At 46.0% G+C, this 10,095-nt stretch overlaps 1 pseudogene; it reads left to right on the forward strand.

Annotated features, from left to right (window-relative positions):
* LOC102487829 (SAP domain-containing ribonucleoprotein pseudogene) lies at window positions 1-860 on the forward strand (annotated as a pseudogene).
* The last annotated feature ends 9,235 nt before the right edge of the window (window positions 861-10,095 follow it).

Here is a 10,095-nt window from a genome sequence, read left to right on the forward strand (position 1 = left end):
GGGGTGGCCTAGTGCAGTGGAGTGGTAACAAGATGGCGACGGAGACGGAGCTTCATAAGCCGAAGCTTGCTGAACTAAAGCAAAAATGTCTAGTTCGTGGTATAGAGACCAAGGGAATAAAACAAGATCTCATCAACAGACTTCAGGCTTATCTAGAAGAGCATGCTGAAGAGGAGGCACATGAAGATGATGTACTGGCAGATGAAACAGAGGAAGAACCAAAGCCGATACAATTGCCTGTCAAAGAGGAAGAGCCCCCTGAAAAAAAGTGTTGATGTGGCAGCAGAGAAGAAAGTGGTAAAAATTCCTTCGGAAATACCACACACTGAGAGGATGCAGAAGAGGGCTAAATGATTCAATGTACCTGTGAGCTTGGAGAGTAAAAAAGCTGCTTGTGCATCTCGATTTGGGGTTTCTTCAGTTCCAGTAAAAGGTCTGTCATCTGACGTCGAGCCTGTGGTTAACCTGCATAAGCTAAAGGAAAGAGCTCAGAGATTTGATTGGAATGTCTCTTCAACCTCCAGAAAGCCTGAAGGTGATGAGAAGCTGAAAAAGAGGAAGGAGCGATTTGGGATTGTCACAAGGTCAGCTGCAACTGGAACTACAGAGGATACAGAGGAAAAGAAAGGCAAAGAAAAGGAAAAGAGCAGAGCGTTTTGGGATTGCCTGATGAAAATTTCCAAATGCTTTCTGTCCTCCAGTGTTGTCCATTTATCCAGTTCTTCTTGGTCGCATATACATACCTTAAACGCACAGTCATGTGCCCACGTCCTGCCTCGCACTAAGGGAGCACATGCCTCAGGGACATCCATGAACTCCAACAGCAATTTGACTTACTGCTGTTCCAACTTTAAGGTTGTTGTGGTTTTGTTTTTAATTATTTTGCTTGTTAATAAAAAAAATAAAAATAAAAAAGAAACACACACACACGCACACAGGACATGTGTACTCAAAATCCCAGGAAGAAAATGTAGGAGAAGGTACTGTAGTGTGGACGTCCCCCGGGCTGGAGGGGAAGGGGGAAGCCTGTGCTTTCTCACTTTCCATTTCTGCCATTTATTTACTTATTTTAGACTTTTTTGCTATAGGGTGCATGCGCTCGCCAGACAGAGGGAGAGAGAGAGACAGACAGAAAGCGAGAAATCACCCCCAGGGGGGATGGCCACGCTGCAATCCCTTCTCCTCCATTCTCCGCTTGGGATCTTAGGAGTCCAGTGACATAGCCATTACACCAACTGCTGGTCCCTCTCTCTGTCTTTCTGGCAACCACCCATGCCCTATAGCAAACTTAAAAAAAAAAAAAATCAAAAATAAAGGTGGTGATCAGTGTATTAAATTCTGCAGAGACATCAAGTAAGATTAGCACTAAGGAAAAGCTATTGGATATAGCAATTAGGTCATTAGTGACCTTCAAGAGCAGTTTTGAAAAGGTGTTGGAAGGCAGACCCATTTGGTTGAAGCACAAAGCCTAGAAAGTGAAAGTGGTAAGTACAGAAGTCTCTTGAGAACAGCAGTAAAAAGATAAAGGGTGGTAATTTGAGAGAAATGAGTGGCCAACTGAAGAGACCAAATAATGGATTTGGCCCATGTTCACAAAACCCACCCTACCCTGCAGAGCCGACCTGCTGTCAGATTGACAACAGGACTGTCACCAACACATGGAGATTAGGAGCGACCTCCTTTTACCTCCTGGGTCTTCTTGTCCTCAAAGAAGCTCCTGAATAGTGTCTCCCAGGACTAGCCAAAGTCTGTCAGAAGGTGTCTCTCCTTAAGAAACTGCTGAGAAGCAGAAATCTTAAACCTAGATCGATACTCTGACAGTACTGCCTGTTCGCTCAATAAACAGAAGTAAAAGGGACAGAAAGTATTGATAGAACACCACAAATAAAAACAGAATCTTTCTCAATATATAGCCCCTGAGATATGACCTACTGTGAATTGAATCTACTCCCAGTGGCTTGAAAGTCACACCAGGCTTGTGTGCATGCATGCCCCAAATCCTGACAGGATAGAGTAATGCAGGAGAAGAGATTGTAGCATGACCACTGCCCCAGAGGGGGTGCTTTTCCCTATCCCCCTCTCTTTCTGTCTCTGGCAACCATACACACCACCTGGCAAGATTTTATGAGAGAAAGAGGAAGAAAGCATCCCCCCAATGGGGCATGGTCATTCTGCAATTCCTTCTCCTTCATCCTGTTGGGATTTGGGGCACCTATTGTGCTTCTCAAGGCTTCAGGTCTGGGGCTTGAAACATACAGTAGGCCAACTCCCTTAATCACTAGGCCATGGAGCCAGCAGGATATTATTTTAATAACAATACCTTTGTAATACATTTTGATTTATTTTTTCTTTTCATTTTAAGTTTTTACTATAGGGCATGTGCACTCACCAGAGAGAGACAAAGAGAGAGAGGGACCAGTAGTTAGCGTAATGGCTATATGTCGCTGGACTCCCATGTAGTCGACCGCGGTTCGTGTCCCGGACCCGGTGGCTTAAATTCATGCCGGGTGCGTGTGCATGCGTGCCCAAGATCCCGAGAGGAGAATGGAGGAGAAGGGATTGCGGTGTGCCCATCCCCCCTGGGGGGTGATTTCTCGCTTTCTATCTCTCTGTCTCTTTCTGTCTGTCTGGCGAGCGCACGCACCCTATAGCAAGAACCTTTCAAAAAAAAAAAAAAGAGAGAGAAAGAGAGAGGGAAAGTGAGAAATCACCCCCCCAGGGGGATGGTCACATCACAGTCCCTTCTCCATTCTCCTCTTGGGATTTTGGACATACACACGCATGTCCCTAGCATGATTTTCAAGCCACCAGGTCTGAGACTTGAACTATGCAGTCAGTTATGTGGGATCCCACCACCTTCACCGCCACACCACAAGTGACCCTGTAATACATTTTCTTTTTCTTTTTCTTTTTTTAGAGAGATTTTTGCTATAGGGCGCATATGTTCACCAGAGATACAGAAAGCCAGAAATCACCTCCCTCCCTGGGGGGCAGGGGAAGGTGACCATGCCACAAACCCTTCTCCTCCATTCTCCTCTCAAGATCCTGGGCATGGAGACCAGTAGATCACATAATGGTTCTGTCACTGGACTTCTACATGGTCAACAGCAGCTCAAGTGCTAGAGACCAGGTGGCTTAAACTCATGTCAGGGACGTGTATGTGCGTGCCCAAGATCCCAAGAGGAGAATGGAGGAGAAAGGATTGCGGAATGGCCATCCCCTCTGGGGGGTGACTTCTCACTTTCTGTTTCTCTGGCAAGCACATATGCTGTATAGCAAAAAACTCTCAAAAAAAGAAAGAAAGAAAAGATCCTGGGCATGCATGCACATGCACCTGGCATGGGATTTAAGTCCCTGGATCCAGGACTCGAACCTCAGTTGATTACATGGGAGTCCAGTGACATAACCATTATGCCATCTGCTGGTCCCCCCGTAATACATTTTTTTTCTTTCTTCCTTCCTTCCTTTCTTTCTTTCTTTCTTTCTTTCTTTCTTTTTTTAAGAATTATTTATTTTAATTTGACCAGAGAGGGACAGAGCAAGAGAGAGAGAGAGAAAATGAGAAAGCAAGCCACCAGGTCTGGGTCTCAAACCACGGTCAGCCATGTGGGAGTCCAGCACCCTTAACCACAACACAACCTAACACCTCTTCCCCCCTGTAATATATTTTAATACCAGTATAATAAATGTCTTCTTCAAAATTTTACTTCCCTTGGAACCAGCAGTTAGCGTAATGGCTATGTCGCTGGACTCCCACGTAGTCGACCGCGGTTCATGTCCCGGACCCGGTGGCTTAAAACTCATGCCGGGCGCGTGTGCGTGCGTGCCCAAGATCCCAAGAGGAGAATGGAGGAGAAGGGATCGCGGCGTGACCATCCCCTCTGGGGGGGGGATTTCTCGCTTTCTGTCTCTATGTCTCTCTCTGTCTGTCTGGCGAGCGCAGGCGCCCTACAGTGAAAATCTCTCTCCAAAAAAAAAAGAAAAAAAAGTTAAAAAAAAAAATTTTACTTCCTTTGTACTTTTTCAGTGAAATTTTGAACACTAATTATGCCAGTGTACATCTGGAAAGTATTAAGTACATTAGCATTATTGTGTAAGATGTACTCGTTTTTTAGATTTATTTATTTTATTTTATTTATTGGCTTTTAATTGGACCAGAGAGAGAGGGAAAGAAAGTGATAAAGCAAGCTGCCAGGTCCAGAACTCAAACTGCAATCAACCATGTAAGAAAAGTCCAGCACCTTAACCACCATGCCACCTGCTGGGCCCAAAATATACTTTTTAAAAAAATTTTTAAAGAATTATTTTACTTCGGGGGACCAGCAGTTAACGTAATGGCTATGTTGCAGGACTCCCATGTAGTCGACCACGGTTCGCGTCCCAGACCTGGTGGCTTAAACTCACGCAGGGCATGTGTGCACGCATGCCCAAGATCCCGAGAGGAGAATGGAGAAGGGATGGCGTCATGGCCATCCCCCCTTGGGGGTGATTTCTCGCTTTCTGTCTGTCCCTCTCTGTCTTTCTGGCGAGCACATGTGCCCTATAGTGAAAACCTGTAAAAAAAAAAAAAAAAGAATTATTTTACTTTGGGACAAGCAGCTGGTATAACGGTTATGTCCACGGATTTCATGTAGTCGACTGCAGTTCAAGTCCCGGACCCAGTGGCTTAAACTCACACCAGGCACATGTGCGTGCGTGTCCAGGATCCCGAGAGGAGAATGGAGGAGAAGGAATTGTGTTGTGGCCATCCCTCTGGGGGGATTTCTCACTTTCTGTCTCTCTGCCTCTCTCTGTCTTTCTGGTGACTGCACACGCCCTATAGCAAAAAACTCTTTAAAAAATTATTTTACTTGACTTTATTATATTTGACCAGAGTGGGACAGAGTGAGAGACAGAGAGAGCAAGCCACCAGGTCTGAGACTTGAACCATGGTTGGCCATGTGGAAGCCCAGGGCCTTTAACTACTATGCCACCTGCTGGTCTCCCCAAGATATACTTTTTTTTTTGAGAGATTTTTGCTATAGGGCGTGTGTGCTCGCAAGACAGAGACAGAGAGACAGAAAGCGAGAAATCACCCCCCAGGGGGGATGGGCATGCCGCAACCCCTTCTCCTCCATTCTCCTCTCGGGATCTTCGGCACACACGCACACATACCTGGCATGAGTTTAAGCCACCAGGTCCGGGACGCAAACCATGGTCGACTACGTGGGAGTCCAGCGACATAGCCATTACGCTAACTGCTGGTCCCCTCCCCAAGATATATTTTTAAAACTACTGAATTCTTGTAGCAGCTGGGGTAGTGCTTTATTTAAATCAGGATATAAACAAGTTTATATAGTGTATTAGTTGAGAGTTTTGGTTTTGATTTTTTTAGATTTTTGCCTCAGGCATGTGTGCTTGCTGGAGAGAGACAGAGAGAAAGTGAGAAATCACCCCCTTGAGGGGATGGCCCATGCCCCAATCCCTTTTCCTTCTTTCTCCTCTCAAGATTTTGGGCATGCATGGGAACCAGCAGTTAGCGTAATGGCTATGTCGCTGGACTCCCACGTAGTCGACCGCGGTTCGCGTCCCGGACCCGGTGGCTTAAAACTCACGCCGGGCGCATGTGCGTGCGTGCCCATGATCCCGAGAGGAGAATGGAGGAGAAGGGATTGCGGCGTGACCATCCCCCCTGGGGGGTGATTTCTCGCTTTCTGTCTCTATGTCTCTCTCTGTCTGTCTGGCGAGCGCACGCGCCCTATAGCGAAAATCTCTCTCAAAAAAAAAAAAAAAAGATTTTGGGCATGCATGCACACATACCTCGTGTGAGTTTCAAGCTACTAAGTCCAGGACGCAAAGTGTGTTCAGCCATGTGGGAGTCCAGTGCCTTAATCATCTTGCCATCTGCTGGGTGATTTTTAAAGTTTTTTTTTGGCTATGGGGTGCAAGCACTCTCTAGGGAGACAAAGTTAGAAATTAACACCCCCCTTCAGGGTTGGGGATGTATGATGGCCATGCCAAAATTCCTTCTCCAATCTCCTCTTGGGATTTTAGGCATGTACAAATGCATACACATCTAGCATGATTTTCTTGCTTTCTTTTTCTTTTTTTTTGGGGGGGGGGGAGATTTTTGCTATAGAGCACATGCGCTCACCAAAGACAGACAGAGAGACAGAAAGCAAGAAATCAGCCCCCGGGGGGATGGCCACACCGCAATGCTTTCTCCTCCATTCTCTCGGGATCTTGGGCACACACAGACACACGCACCCAGCGTGAGTTTAAGCCACTGGGTCCGGGACTCAAACCAGGTCGACTACATGGGAGTCCAGCGACATAGCCATTATCCAACTGCTGGTCCCAATAGGGTATCTTCTTACATTCTGAATTTGTTTTATTGCTTCTTAATGGTGCTATTTAAGTTGTTCTATATTCTTCATATTTTCTGTAAATGGATAGCTAGATTAGAGTCAGTTCCTTTTCTCTTTTTTTGCCAGAAGAGTGTTTATAGGAGCTTCTTGTGGCCCTCACATCAAAGGCGCACAATGTCCAGTACACATTCAGCGACGCAGACTGACGAGCAGCAGTACTTTTCACATTGGCTTACTGAGAAATAATTTATGAACCATCAAATCCACCATTTTAAGCATATGATTCAATGGAATTTTAGTCTATCTACTGAGATGTATAACCAGCACCACAATCTAATTTTGGAACATTTGTCATACTAAAATAAAACCTTGTGCCTATTTACCATCGATCCCCATTCGCACTGCCAGCCCTAGGCAATCACTCATTTATTTTCTACCTTTGTCCTTGTTTGAATTAAAAACAATGACCCTCCAGGCAAACAAAGCCAGGGAGCAGGCTGGATTTCAACCCTGTTCCCCCCTGCCTGTGTGTCCTTGGGTGGAGGGTAACCAGCACACCACACAGTGGCGCTGCTGCTGAGACTAGACACACGGTTCTGCTCTACGACTTCTTTTATGATAAAAAATAGATGTCTACTATTATTCATCCCTTCCTTCAACAGATATTTGTTAAGTGTCTTCACAGGCTAGTTAAATGTGATGTGACCAGTAAAGGTTAATAAAGTGGGGGCCAGACAGTGGGACAGTGGTAAATATGAAGCTCTGTAAGGCCGAGTACGTCCAGCATGGCCATGATCTCGGGTTGGCTGAAGCTGGGACTGGACTGTGTCATCATGATCCTGTTAGGGGTGCTATCACTCTGTTTCTTTGTCTCTCTCACTCATGGAAGAAATAAAATAATTTTGAAAAAAGCAAAGTCGGGGCCAGCAGGTGGCATAGTGGTTAAGGTGCTGGATTCCAATATGGCCAACCATGGATTGATGTCCTGGTGGCTTGAAACTCACACCAGGCATGTGTGTGAATGCCCAAAATCCCGAGAGGAAACGAAGGAGAAGGGGTTGCAGCATGGCTATCCCCCCTGAGGGTTGGTTTCTCCTTTTCTGTCTATTTGGCAAGCTCACACACTCCCTATAGCAAAAACAAACAAACAAACAAACAAACCTCTCAAAAAGAAAGAAAGAGAAAAAGCAAAGTTAATAAAATGGACCCAACCCCTACCCTTAAGTCTGTTCATTCACAGTGATATTCTCTCATGTGCCTTCTTTCTCCAGCAGTCCCACTGGTTCAGTTCCAAACACCTATTTTTTTTTTTTTAGAGGTTTTTGCTATAGGACGCGTGCGCTCGCCAGACAGACAGAGAGAGACAGAGAGACAGAAAGCGAGAAATCACCCCCTAGAGGGGATGGCCACGCCGCAATCCCTTCTCCTCCATTCTCCTCTCGGGATCTTGGGCACACACACACATGTGCCCAGAGTGAGTTTAAGCTACCGGTTCTGGGACGCGAACTGCGGTCGACTACATGGGAGTCCAGCGACATAGCCATTACGCTAACTGCTGGTCCCTCAAACACCTACTTTGACAAGGACCAAAAATCAGGCTTGTGCACATGAAACATTGAAGTTGAAAATAAGGAAAAAATTATTTGGGTATCGATTCATCCAGTCTGACACTTCTCCATAATTGGTGTTCCCTCACACATTTTAATCCAATCATTTTTTGCTTATCTTGGGGTATCTTCGCAGATTTCTAAAATGCCCACAATCTTTGCCCTTTCTTTAGTCACATCCCTTTGCCACATGATTTCACAGCCTCCACCATCAAGAGGTGGAGTCTATTTCCTCACTCCTAGAATCTGGGCTTGCCTTATAACTTGCTTAGATCAGTACAATGCAGTCTAATTGATTTTTTTTTTTTTTTTTGAGAGTTTTGCTCTACGGTGCGTGCCCTTGCTCACTAGAAAGACAGAGAGACAGAAAGACAGAAAGTGAGAAATCACCCGTCAGGGGGAATGACCACGCCTCAATCCCTTCTCCATTCTCTCAGGATCTTGGGCTCGCAGGCCTGGCATGAGTTTAAGCCACCAGGTCCGAGACCCGAGACGTGGTCTACTACATGGGAGTCCAGTGACATAGCCATTAGGCCAACTGCTGGTCCCATCTAATTGATATTTTATCAGCCCCAAGGCTCAGCCTTCAGAGGCCTTCGTGATTCCATCTGCTCTCTTACATCCTGCCAATAGCCAGGAGAACCAGTCCAGGCTCCCCTCTTGGAAGATACTGGACCACATGAAGTAGAGATAAACTGTGTCAGCTGAAGGCCATCCAAGACCAACCAGCACCCATCAACCATTCTCCTCTCAGGATTTTGGGTTCACATGTGCACATGCCCAGGGGGATTGCCGAGCCACCAGTTCCAGAACTCAAACTGTGTGGTAAGCCATGTGTGAGTCCAGCATCTTACCAATCATACCACCTGCTGGCCCGAATATAGTTACTTTCTTTTCTTTTTTTTGAGAGGTTTTGCTATATGGCGTGTGCGCTCACAAGAAAGACAGAGAGACAGAAAGCTTGAAATCACCCCCCGGGGGGATGGCCACCCCGCAATCCCTTCTCCTCCATTCTCCTCTCAGGATCTTAGGCACGCACGCACACGCGCCCAATGTGAGTTTAAGCCATCAGGTCTGGGACTCAAACCATGGTCAACCACATGGGAGTCCAGCGACATAGCCATTATGCTAACTGCTGGTCCCAATTAATTATTTTTAAATTCACCAGAGAAGGACAAAGTGAAAGAGAGAGAGGGGAAGTGACAAAGCAGGCCACCAGGTCTGGGACTCCAACTGTGGTCGGCCATGTGGGAGTCCAGCACCCTCTACCACCACAGCAGTCACCAGCCACAAACTATAGTTACTTTCTTATGTCCCACTACTCCCACTTGGTTTCTAATGACCTGTAGCCCACCTATCCTGTTTTTCATTATTTTGTTCGAAATATATATTCTGGATTCATGCCGTGTGAATGGCAGCACTGGGTTTTAAAAGTACAACAATGAGGACTGGCAAGTGGAGTGGTGGTTAAATGTGATGGACTTCCACATGGCTGACCATGGTTCGAGTCCTGGACCTGGTAGCTTGCTTTCTCACTTTCCCTTTCTTTCTCTCTCTCACTCTGTCCCTCTCTGTCAAATTAAAAAAAAAAAAGTTAAATAAAATATATATTTTTTATTTTTTAAAGTACAACAATGAGGGGACAGTGCATGGTGAAGTGGTTAGGGCACTAGACTCCATGGGGTCAACTGTGGTATGAGTCCTGGATCTGGCAGCTTGCCTTCTGGTACTCTCTCTCTCTGATGTGCACATGTGCCCTGCAGCAAATCAAACATAATAATGATAGGGGGCCAGCAGGTGTCATGGTGGTTAAGGGCACTGGACTCCTACATGGCCAACCACAGTTTGAGTCCCGGACCTGGTGGCTTTCTTTTTCACTTTTCCTTTCTCTCTCAGTTTCACTCTGTCCCCCTCTGGTCAAATTTAAATAAATAAATAAATAAATAAAGTTCAATACAATAATTCTTTTTTTTTTTTTTGAGAGGTTTTCGCTATAGGGCGCGTGCGCTCACCAGACAGACAGAGAGAGACATAGAGACAGAAAGCGAGAAATCACCCCCCAGAGGGTATGGTCACGCCGCAATCCCTTCTCCTCCATTCTCCTCTCAGGATCTTGGGCACGCACGCACATGCGCCCGGCA

This window comes from Tupaia chinensis, unplaced genomic scaffold (assembly GCF_000334495.1).
Source record: "Tupaia chinensis unplaced genomic scaffold, TupChi_1.0 Scaffold144899_1, whole genome shotgun sequence".
NCBI lineage: Eukaryota > Metazoa > Chordata > Mammalia > Scandentia > Tupaiidae > Tupaia > Tupaia belangeri.